Source organism: Phyllostomus discolor, chromosome 14 (genome assembly GCF_004126475.2).
Source record: "Phyllostomus discolor isolate MPI-MPIP mPhyDis1 chromosome 14, mPhyDis1.pri.v3, whole genome shotgun sequence".
In the NCBI taxonomy this organism is placed as follows: domain Eukaryota; kingdom Metazoa; phylum Chordata; class Mammalia; order Chiroptera; family Phyllostomidae; genus Phyllostomus; species Phyllostomus discolor.
This window is the reverse complement of record NC_040916.2, coordinates 23,465,754-23,477,928: the sequence shown is the minus strand read 5'-3', so window position 1 is coordinate 23,477,928 and position 12,175 is coordinate 23,465,754. Positions and strand designations below refer to the sequence as shown.

At 49.6% G+C, this 12,175-nt stretch overlaps 1 protein-coding gene and 1 long non-coding RNA gene across 5 annotated transcripts in view; one reads left to right on the top strand and one right to left on the bottom strand.

Moving 5' to 3' along the window:
• LOC118498176 overlaps window positions 1-12,175 on the bottom strand; it is a 161,841-nt gene that overhangs the window by 71,054 nt on the left and 78,612 nt on the right. The window contains exon 2 of the long non-coding RNA XR_004900693.1: window positions 8,333-8,375. This is a non-coding gene — a long non-coding RNA (uncharacterized LOC118498176). The remainder of the gene's footprint in view (window positions 1-8,332; window positions 8,376-12,175) is intronic.
• Window positions 1-12,175, top strand: part of PRRX1 (paired related homeobox 1) — a 70,724-nt gene that overhangs the window by 11,707 nt on the left and 46,842 nt on the right. The gene's annotated exons all lie outside the window — the stretch shown is intronic.

The window sequence follows — 12,175 nt, the reverse complement described above, 5'->3', positions numbered from 1 at the left end:
TGCCCAGTCCCAGCGCCTGCCCGTGGGTCCCCACAGTGCCTGCGTCTAAGGGAAGAGGGCAGGACCGCGCAGCCAAGCTCCCTGCTTACAGCCAGATGTGCCGTTCAGCACCTCTAATCCTCAAGTTCAAGTTCAAGGAAAGACCACAGGGTGAATCCTCAACACATTCGAGAAATAAAACGTAATTTAGTTCATTAATAACGAAAACCGAAACCCGCGGTTTCGCTGCACACATTTCAAAGGCTGGCTCCCTCCTGACAAGAGGAGCGGGACAGCCTCGCTGCAGGCTCGCCTGTGAGTGCCCGTTCCCAGCATCCCTCGGGGAGGAGGCTTTTCCGGGTGTGGTCATTTTTACTCAGAATATGTGGAAACGCTATTTAAGTTTATATTGTTTTTCCTCGTTCCTTTATTCCAACGTTCTTCTTTCCCAGGGTGGTGAGAATGTGCTGTCTGTACTTTCTGTTTTCTTGGTTTGGAGATTCAGGGCTACCTGGAGTGGCCGGGAAACCGCAGCGGTGTCCGGGTGGGCCGTAAGCTACAGTCATTTTAGCTGAGTTAATACACTCACTGCTGGTTTCTTCCGTTCTTCTCCCTGATTCTTTTGGTATAAATGGCTGCATTACTTTGTCTTAAAGGATTAATAATAATAATAATGACAAAGTAAGATTAAATATGAAACTGCTTCACAAATTTTAAGAACATCTACCAATGGCATTGTGTTTTAACAAACCAATTTTAAGAAGCGAGTAGGAATGGAGAGTGATTATTTTCACTTTACAGATAAGAACACTGTGGCTTGGAGAATTATACGGGGCTCCTGTTAGGTGACGTGACTCTTTCTGCCCTGAGTCCGTTTTCACTTTTCTGATTGCTCCCCATGACCTTTGATGCCAGCCCTGTTCTCCGAGGTGCCTCGTGGTCCAGCAGAACCATGCTCAGTTAAGAAGGGGGAGCCCAGCCTGCCCCTTCGCAGCACACGAACAACCCTGCCAGTCTTTCCCTCCCTCTGGCTTGCACTCTCCCTCATACAGTGCCGCGCTGCAGCTCTGCCTAGCACGGGAATGCAGGGAGCTGAAAGGATAGTGCACTGGTGAAAATCTTTCAGAAATAAGGGGTTAGAATTTGGGTACATAGTACACAGACCCAAATGAAGACCTTTCTAGGTTATCATATAAAGCTCAAAATCTAAGAATACATTTCAATCTATGGATGCCCAGCCCTCCAAAAGCAAGACTTTTTAGTTTAGACTTAAGGACATTAGGCGTTTCACAGCATTTCACTTTCTAGTCAGAGAATTCTGTATGTTCAGTTACATCTGTATAATATACAGTGGACTGCCTTATCTGCAGATTCAATTTTAATTTCAGTTCACTGTGGTCAACTGTGGTCTGAAAATGTTAAATGGAAAATCCCAGAAATAAACAATTCGTGCCTTTTATATCACACGCCGTACTGAGTAGCAGGACGAAATCTCACGGGCCCTGCTCTGTGCCCTGCGACGTGAATTGTCCCTTTGTCCAGCATCCCCAGTGCTGATGTCACTGTTAGTCACCGAGCAGCTGTCCAGGTGATCTGACCCACTGCCTGCGTATCACAGGGCTTGTGTGCAGGTCACCCTGGTTTCACTTAACGGTGGCCCTGAAGTACAAGAATCCTGCTGCTGGCGATTCAGACACGCCAGGGAGAAGCCAGAAAGTGCCTCCTTTAAGTGGAAAGGCGTGTGTGTACAGAAAGACAGAGTTTCTATCAGGTTCAGTAGTGTCTGTGGCTTCAGGCACCCACGGGGGGTCTTGGGACGTATCCCCCGTGGATAAGGGGGGCCTGCTGTACTTGCCGGCTGACGTCAGACAAATCCGTTGTTTGGAATAGTGAGGCCGTGCAAACAAAGACCTCAGAACCCTGCTTCCCTCCCCTCCAAAGGCGTTCAGACACATGTGTGCTCTTGGCCCACCCTCGCTGCCACAACGTCTTGACAAGGGCCGCTTATTCCAGGCTTGGGTATATATTCAATGCAGTTTCCCCACCGATGTTTAATGTCGCTACAGCTGGGACTGTTCCCCTACTCCAGAAGTCATACCTTTGTGGCATGCCTCTCCCTGGCTGCGTGAGCAGACAGCCAGTGAGACCCGCAGGCCTTGTGACGGTCAGTGACACTTGTAAGGCCACCCCTCAGTGCCTGGCAGAGCCGGGAGTCTGGCCCAGAGGTTCCTGGCTGTGACCCCCTCTCTCGGGTCTCTCTCCCCCTCATTAGCATAAAAAGCAAGTGACACAAATCTATTTAAACTTTGAGATGGCACCAACCTTCCCTATTTCCATGTCACCCATCACCACGGACTTGACAGTGACTGACGACAACTGGCCTCCCCCAAGTGAGCCACGGGCCTGAGTGCAGACGGTGTGGCCTGTGCTCAGACCCCCAGGTGCCGGGACTTCTTACCGCACACCCGACACAGTGGTTGGCCAGTCGGTCTCCGGGAGACCGGCCCGTTCAGTTTCCTCTGCAGCAGAGTCTCGCTATCACAGCGCTGTCATACCACCCGCGGGGATTTCTGTGTGGTTCACTTCATTTTTATACGTGAAAAATACTCGCCATGTGAACTGTGATTATACAGAAAGTCGCCATTGTTTTGCCAACTTAGATTTCCTAACCAGTTGAGTAAGATAAACATTCTGTCCTCAGTTTAACATGTGACCTGCTTGGTTATGTATGGCTTTGAAATCTGATAAACCTGGAAGACATACAGACTGCATTTTATTATCATGAAGCTTCCAGGACTCTTTATGATGATCATTTTGTTGCCAAGCAATGAGCATCTAAACCCTACTGCTGGCACTCTTCAGCAACAGGGCGGCATGCCTAGCACTTGCGGTGCACGTGAAGGGAATGGGCCACGTGGGCGGCGCGCTCAGACACCGGTCTACGGCACCACCACAGGCGCTCACGTCTAGGGAAGCAGTTTACTGCGGTCTTCTGTGCCTTATGCAAGAGAGAGGAGCCAGGTCCTCTCCGAAACACGATCCCCGGATGCAGTCAGAGATGAGGAGCGCAGCTCTGCGGGGGAGATGAGTTCTCATGTCTGGAAAAGTGTGCGTTTGCTAAAAATGCTGCGTGTGCTTTGGGGCATGAGTCCCTGAGTTGGGGGTGGAGACAACTCCAGTTCCTCTTCTTTACGGAGCCTGGAGTCCTTTCCTCATCCGGGAAAAGTCTACCATGGTCCTTAGTGCCTTCATTTCTGTCTCCTCTGTCTCTCCCACATCTGGTTCATTCTTAACGATTAAGAAAAAATGGATAAAAAATGACACGTAAGCTGACTCTCTAATGTGCGTACAATCTGATCTTGTGTATCTTAAAGTGTAATGCCTCGCTTCCCTGCACCGGCAGGAACCGAAGTGTCTTAAAATGCAGAGTCCAGAGTCCCCCACCCACACGCAGTGAACTGGGGTCCCCTGAGCACCCGTGCATGTTGAACATCCCAGACAATTTTTACATACTGAAAAGCTGGAAAACATTCGCACAGACCATGTTCTCGCATGGTGATTGGTACGAAGGGATGCATCTGCGTGGGCCCTCCGCCAGTGCCTTGTGCGGTCGGTCAGTCCATCGTTAACTCCCCCACAAGCATTCACCTTTTCAGCCAGATGCATGCGCTTTTGAAGGCCAGGGCAGAGAGACAGATATTTGATACTTCAGAGTGCTTATCACGGTGCTATTTATGTCGCAGACGGCTCAAGAAGCAGTTCTCGGATAAACGAATGCATGAACACGCATGAGGGAGACAGAACCAGACCCTGCACGAAGCCCTTAACTAGGTGCTGGGCCCTGTTTTCAGTTTTCCACATAAAACAGAAAAAGATTGAGGCAGTTATCGGGGGTTGTAAAAATCTTAGGTCTAATTTTAGGTAATCATGATCTCAGCTCTTATTCTTGGGAGAAAAAGCGTGTGTCAAAGTAGGAGCGATCTATCACACAGGCACGAATCTTTGCAACTGAACTTGAGTGTTTAGTAAGCTTTCAGATGAAAGTCTGCTGCATTTAGGAAGCTATAGTTCAATATTTTGTATGGTCCTTTCTTACAAAGTCCTTCCTTACTTCCTGGTGGCTGATACAGCAGCTTTTCTAGTATTTCTGCAATTTGGTTGATTCACATTCTACGTGGCCTGAAAAAGCCAAGTTTTCATTTCCCCCCTTTTCAGATTGACGGCGGGGGGGGGGGGGGAGGTTCTATTTGAAATCTCAACCTAACTTTTCCATGTTGGCCCTATTTCAAGACGCATTTATTCCACAAGTGGGGTACTAGGCTTGGCCCACGCTGAAGTTCCATCGCAAATATCTCCTTTTAAGGTATGTTCCAGGGGTTTTGTGCTAACTGGATTTTCTATTAAATATCAGGCTTCTTTTTTCCAAATGAAATATATGCAGTTCCTAGATTGCTGTCCCAAGAGTGCATGAGGCTGGGGCTGGGCTGGCCTCTTCAGTACGGACCATTAACCGACTCCAGAGGAACCCCATTAAGAAAGCAGGGTAGTGTGATTCTGGCAAGCCCGGAGGGGGAGGACAAGAAAGGAGGGCTGTGCTGGCACGAGAAGGGGCCGAGGCTGAGGGAGACGCTTTGCCGGAGCCATGCCTGCAGCAGAGTGCACAGCCAAGTTCAGGCCTCCAGGTCCACCTGGGATCCTTTCATGACACGATCTTTGCTCATGTGGTTTATGACATCACCGGAAGCCCCTTGGTGGAATTACAACCTCATAATTCACAGTTAGCGATTGTTTATTTTGTACATAACCATCTGTGGAGCGCACCGGCCGCGTCCCCAGGGGAGCTATGTGGTTATGCTCCTGCAAATCTTGTCGCAAAACTGAGTGCATCAGTAGTAATTCACCGAGTGTCATAACAGCCCACATTCGGGCCTTGAAGATGCTGGCCTTGGTTGGGATGGTCCCACAGTCATCCCCACTGACTCCCCTTCTCAATGAGTTTGCCTTTGAAGGGACATTTACCAAGAGAGCGGGCCCCAGGGTTGAAATACGGTTTTCTGAGTAGCAAGCACAGCGCTTCCTTAGAAACATCATTCCCCAGGTGGTATTGACTTCCATGATATTACTATGAAGTATGAACCCAAAGGAGTGCCAAAAATATATCAGGGAGGTAACAAAGAAGGTTTCCGGGTTAGCAAAGGGACCTGGGATTAGTCTCTCTGGTTTTTTGTGTCTGGCCCTGAAGCTCAAAGACGCCCACGCCTACTTCCCCAGTGCCCCTGAGTCTTTCAATGGGGGGAGGCCACTCAGGAAGGAAGTTAAGACGTATTGAGCACCTGTCACACCCAGGTGCTGTGCTGGGTGATTTATACTACTTGTGCAGTCTAGATTTTCACAGTAATGCTCAGGGAGGGGGGTCCTGTTTACCTCCGCCCCAGTTACAAACTGGGCTTGGACACTCAGAGGAGGCTCAGTTAGCACCTTGCCCCAAGCCTTGGAGTTGGCCCCGGCACCTTCTGTCACCCTCTGGCTGACCCGCCGGTGGCAGGAAAATCGGAAGGAGGTGACTGAGTGAAATGGCTTTTCTGCGATGTTCACTCGGTGGAACACGGAGCTCCTGCAACTGCAGTGCTTGGATTACACAAATGAAAAATGGCAAATAATCTTTCAGGAAATTACACCTTCACCAAGAAAAGCCCAGACGGCACTGGCTACTTTGATGACGGCCAAGTAGCAGTGTTGAGGCTAATTACGGGGCTCGGTGGACTTGAACGAGTGAGTTAGAAGACAGTCCTGGAGAAGAGACTGGGTGAGCCAGTGGATTCCTGAAGCTGAGCAGTTGCTTTTGATCATGGCTCTGACCTTGAGCATGCCAGCCAGCCAGCTCCCTACTCAATATTCCTATGGAACTGGAAAAATAGCCATGTATTTTTGACAAGTCTATGGAAGATTAAACCAGACAGTCTGATCCGGCTCTTTGGAACCGGATGTTCATCTTCCCCAGTGCGAAGTTACACGCGGTGATTAAGGTCCCAGGAAGCCTCCGAAAGACTATTACACGTGTGATCTACATGAACTCTGGTGACAGTGGAGGTGGCCCGAGTGCTACAGCCCAGAGTGGCTTTGGTGGCTCGGCCGTGAGGAGAGCAGGGGTGTGTTGCCCCCTTCATTAGCACAGGGCCAGGGCTGGGGACACTGAGAACCAGACGAACTCGGTCTCCTGAGAGCCTTCTTCAACGCCCACCCCCGGCCACCTGGCACTCCTCCCGCGTGTTCTCACGTCCCTTTGTGGCATGGCCACGTGGTGTGGTTTTTCAGGGATGCCAGAGGTTCTGGTGCCTTAAGCATCCTTCTCAGCCCACTTCCTAGAGGTCCCAGGGAGGAAGACGAGTGCCAAGAACAAGAGCTGAGTAGAAAACAGGGTGCAGGACAGCCATCACCTGGGCAAACACTCAATAACCCTGGGCCCCCACGGCCCCCCTTCTGGGATTGGCTGATACCACACAGTTGGAGACTTAGGTCTAAGTCCATTCTGATCAGGAACAGACCCCATCCCGCTCCCTTTCTCTCACTCATTTCTTCACATTTGACAAATAGGCACCGAGTACCTGTGTGCCAGCTACTACCCTTGCTTCTGTGCAAACACCAATGGCTTCTTCCCACCAACCCTCCGTTCTCTGGGAAAGAGAGACCATCGATGAGAAAAAATACCAACAACTCGATAGACAGTTCAATGAGGAACAATGACGAGTTCCAGCTGGGAAATGAAACAGGCTCCTTTGAGCAGGGATACGAATGCAAAGAAGGAGCACAGGGCCAGGGCCTCTCTAGGCAGCAGCAAGAGCAGCAAGTGCAAAGGCCCTGGGGCAGGAACAAAGATGCTGTGTCCAAGAGAGAAGGGCAGTGCAGCTGGAAGATAGCAGTTTGGGAGATGAGGTAAGAGAGGCCCGGCGACAGGGACCTTGCAGGTCCCAGGGCGGAGCTGCACTTATATTCTAAGGGCCCAGATGGCCGAGGGGAGGAGCCCGCTGGGCTACGAGAGGAAAAGGCCTAGCCTGGAGGGCCAGCCCAGGACCCTGAGTCTTCTGGGCCTCATCTCCTTCAGGCTCCCATGCCCAGGTTTTCTCTCAAACTCACAGCCTCTCCATGCCTGTCCCGGTCCCTGGAAGCAGCTGCCATAGAGGAGAGGGAGCGGGGTGGATATAGCGGGGTGTGAATGGGAGCAATTTTTTTCCTGGAGTTTGTTATTTGAGAAGATAGAGCCTGTAATTCAGGTACTGCCTATAATTTGCCCAGAAAGGAATGGCTCTGTTTTAAGTTCTGCAAAAGTGGCCTCTTTGTAATTTAGCAAAACATCAGAAGGCAGCATTGCTACCAACCACAATTCAGCTCTGTGAAGACTTGGGTGACTGAGAGGCCTCGAGCGGTGACAGTCTGTTCCCCAGGTCACAGCACCTCCTATCTGTGCGTCTGTAGGACACGGCCAAGCAATGAAATAGTCATCAAACCTCTAATGAGCTGAAATGAGAACGTTTTACCGACCACCGGCCACTGGATGAACAAACACTGTTTACAGCGCGTGCCACACGTGCTAGAGGACGCCAAAGCAGCACAAAGAGCCAATCACGGAATTGGTGACAGGAGTCCAATCCGGCCCACACAGAGCCCCCCTTCGAAGTGATTTCAACATGCCCGATTCTGAGATCATTGACCCTCCCAGCCTGTCATCAGTGGTGCCTCAAGCTACAGGTGGGACCAGCTCAAAATGGTAACAGTGACCTCAACCCATCCCGTCTTCCCTTCTGCCACCCCTCTGTCTCACGGGAGCTGGGTCAGGCCTGTCCTTGTAGCTCCTCCCAGGGGTAACTTTCTGTGACCCAAAGGGGATTCCAGGCTGCAGGAAGAATTTCTAACCTGTGAGAAGCCACTAGTTGGACAACTATCAGGAAACTCTTTGAATAGGTACCTCTTGCTTTTAAAGGAGATTTCAAGCCCCAAATTCCTGAAGCTTGAGGTACCGTAAGAGTTAAGAAATTCCTTACTGGCTCATCTAACCTTCCAACATTTTCCATGATAGTTCAAGTGATGTGGCGAGTGACAATTGAGAGTCAGCATACACTGAGAATTATGCAACTGATTAAGCAGATCATACAGAAAACTTCAGTATTCCACAAGAAAAACTGGACTTCATATAAACCAAATCTTGGACCAAGAGGACAGTCTCCTGACTGTCATACGCCAAGTCAGAGGCAATCAGTTTATCACTTTCTTAGCACAGGGAATTTATTCAATGTTCTCCCTGAAGCTGAAACACTGGCTCTATAATAGGACTTACTTGAGGTTTTATCAGGCTTACTTCTCTCTTCTTCTGAGCTTCCACTGATGTCTTCTTTAAGGATCTGAAAAAAGCGCAGAGGAATCGGGTCAGGACCAGGATAAACCGGTTTACACCAGCTGTGGCTGGAGCCACCAGCTCACAGCACGTCCTGACTGAGGGGACACAGAGGCGGTGCGGCCCGTCAAGGTCGGCTCAGGCTTGGGGGGCCTGTCGCAGCGCGACTCCCACCTGGAGCAGCTGTGGACTGGGGCGCAGCACAGCAGCCAAGCCAAGCCAGGGGAGCCGTGCGGACGTGTTTGAGGGGAAGCTGGTTTGGGGATCACAGTGCTGGGACCCAGACTAGGACATTTAAAAAACAGTTGTTCTCACAGATGGAGAATAAAAGAAGCTGGAATTCAGAATCAGAACCCCACGGCTTTCCATTCAGTACCTATTTCTGCCTGTGTGTGCCGCCCTGGCCTCTGGCCCCTGTCTGTAGAGTGGAACAACATTGCCTTCCCAGTTGTCTTTTTATCTCAGAGGCCGGGCGGGGTACAATACAGAAAAAGGATGTTTGAGGTCTGAGCACCACAGCCTTAAAACTCTGCAAGACAGTAGTAATACAACCGTGGGGACTCAGAGTGGAGAGTTTTCATCCTGAGTGGAAGAGACGAGGAAAGGCTCTGTGGAAGAGGCTGCCGTTCGGCGAGACCTGACCTTTTTTTTTATGAGTCAGAATATTGTGAGCTGATAATGACAACAGGAACAGTAAGCCAGCAAACATCCCATGGGCGCGTACCTGCCCAGCCCCACGAGAGCCCTCCCAAGCAGGAGGGGGGGCCTGCGGACTGCCGTGGCCACACCTGACTTTGCTTCACTCAGTGACAGTTACAAACACAGACCTCCACGTCCGGGCTGAAAACCTGGCACCTTTCACCACCATTAAACTCACTTAAAAATGATTTGAAACAACATGACATATTTAAAAAAAACTGGTACACTTTCAGTCAAGCAAAGGTACAAAAAAACAAGTTGCAGTCCGTGTTCCAGATATTTTTTAAAAATACGGTCTGGTGAGTGGAGAATGGCAGCTTGGAAGAAAATGCCGGCTTGGGGGACCGAAGTCCAAGGGGGTGAAACAGGCCAAGCTGTGCTTTGTAGCCCGGCTTTCCTCTCAGAGGGGCCGTGGTGGCGGTGACGTGGCTGGGGTGGGGGTGGGGGCCAGAAGGGAAGGAAGAGAACCCCTCCTTCAAACGATCCCATGGTTTTCAGCAGGGTCAAAAGTCCGCGAGCTCTGCGGTGCCTTGGGGAGAGGACTAAGGAAAATGTGACTTGCCAAGGTCAGCGATTTCTGACACTCGCTGGGATTCTAGCCTTAGGGGCGTAGCTCTCTGATGAGAACAGAGGCAGAGGTGGCCTGAGCAGATGACATTTAACATCGGGAGGGGCAGGGGGGCAGGGGGATAGGGGGATGGGGGGACTGTGGCTGCAGCAGCTCGTGCAGTTCATTTCATGGGAGACATTTGCAGAACAAACAGAGTCACCTCTTAATTGCCTGCATGTGGATGTCCCACTTGGTGGATTCTTTCAAAGTCTGCAGTTGACGCGTCTGACTCGCACACCCCCTCGCTCTCTCACTCCCCGGTCAGACGCCTTTGGGAATCCAAAGTCACCCGGAAGGCGGCCTAGGTAGAACTCGTCTATCTCCCGGGGAAGGGCGAGCAAAGGCACGGTGCGGCAGTTTCCCAGCGTAAACACAGAAGGCTGTTGACTGTCTGTGTTTGGGGGAATGGGACGGGCGTTCACTGAGCACCTAGAAACGGTCAGGGCTGGCTCCTTTCCATCAGCCAGAACAAGCAAGAGTTGGTTGGACCCTCCCCCGTCCAAGCCCCGGATGCAAGCCATTGACGTTTTCTCATTACTAACTAGTAGCCTCTCCTCTGAGTAACGGCACCATTAAACGAAAGCATGATTTCTGTGCTATTAAGAGCTTTCTGTAGAAAAAGGTCACCTTGACCATGGAGAGTATTGTGAGTGAGGAACAGCACAAACACTACACAGGCCAATGTCAAACCCCGTGTGTGAAAGCCGGTTTCTCAGTGGCGAGAACACTCTGGCATGGGACATTCCAGTCCGTTGAAGTAATCCTGGGTGAGACCGCACACACACGTCCCTGTGCAGCCTCTCAGAGGGAGTTTCTCCGGATGCTCAGGGGCGCCTCACGGCGTCGGTGAGCTCCTTCCTCTCCCGACTGTTCTCAGCCAACACTGAAGAGCCGGGCTCTGCGTTAGCGTCAGGGCCCAGGGACTGAGAACGTGGGCTTGGCACAGCTGCCCCTCCCCCCTTGCTTGTCCTGGGAAGCCTGGCCTTCCTTTTCTTTAAAACGGGGGTCACAGGACCGGCCCCCCAGGGTTGCTGTGAGCCTTCGGTGAGATGATGTATCCAACGTGGTTAGCCCTGGGCCTGGCGTGTAGTGAATTTCAAGTGGAAGTTATTTTCTAATAAGTGCTTGATCCTTATTTTACAATGGACCAGACACTGTGGAGTCCTTTATCACTCAGCCATAAAAGCTGGATGGCTGTATCCCTGAAATATTTGTAAACATCTGGAAGCGATTTAGTCTGAGGACACTTTAGGTAACTAAAGGGACTCATTCTTAAAATGAATATATAGTCTCGGGAGACACTGGGGTCAAAGAGCAAGTGACCGAATACTTCTACTCAATCCAGAAAGCTTTGTGGTGAGAGACAGGGAAAGGGAAGGGGGAAAAAGAGAAGGGGCAAGAAAAAGGTTTTGCTTAAAGTTAAAGGCTATTTTGTTTGAGAAGCAACATGTTGCAGAACTTATACGGTTGAGAAGTCAGAGCATGTACTTGTGGAGTGACCTCTAGATTAATTGTGATACCTCTCTAAAAAGTATTCATTATAATTTAATAATAATCATTAAATTTATTAACCTAGAGATCTTGAGAGATAAAACCTAAAACCCCCGACTGACTTTGGACCTAGAAAACAGGGTAAATTAGGAATTAAAGGAAACACTAAAACTCACAGTACAATACGGGTCAGAAAAATGTAATGTTACCCAGTGTTGATAGATATTTCTGGAACTGGGCTACTCCTGTGGCAAAATTAAGGTATCTGATTTTTTTTTCTATTTTTCTTAAAAGTTACCTTTATTTAACCAATCCAATTGAAAAAGTAATTGGGTTTTGAAATTTGATCTTAAAGATAACATAAAGTCAGGTATGTTTCAAGGATTTCCAATGTGAGCCCTTCAAAATGAACCTCAGGGCCATGCTCAGGGCTGTCCAGACTTCAGACACGTGTTTGCTAGGAAACATTTATTTAAAAAATCTGGGCGCCCTCATTTATGTAGTCAGGGAAGGATACTTAAAGAAACATCCTACTGTTTTCTGACTATACCATCTCATAAAAGAAAGGACACTACAGCATCAAAATAATAGAAGGACTGTCGTCTCAAATTAACCAAGTGGGTGCATTTGCCTCATGAAAACCTCACTGTGTTACACTCCTTTCTCCTCGTGTTGTTCTGAAACCCTGAAAGCTTTGGCTGTGCCTTGAGGACCATGGACTGAGAGTCTCTAATCCAGGTCGTTCTGCCTCCTGCATCTTCCCTGTATTGTTGCTGATTTTGCTACTCAAACTATTCTGCTGGCCTTGTGGTGACTCAAGTTAAAGTAAAACCCGTAGTATTCGCTAGCTTTGCAGCTCTGAGGTCTTACTCCTATGACCATCGGCATACAGTAACAGCCAAAAGCACATTTAAAACCAGACGAACAGTACTCTGAGCCAAATGTAGTCATTTGAGAGCTTTGATAGGGAGCCCTTCCTAATTTTCTGTTATTTCAAAAGTCTAATG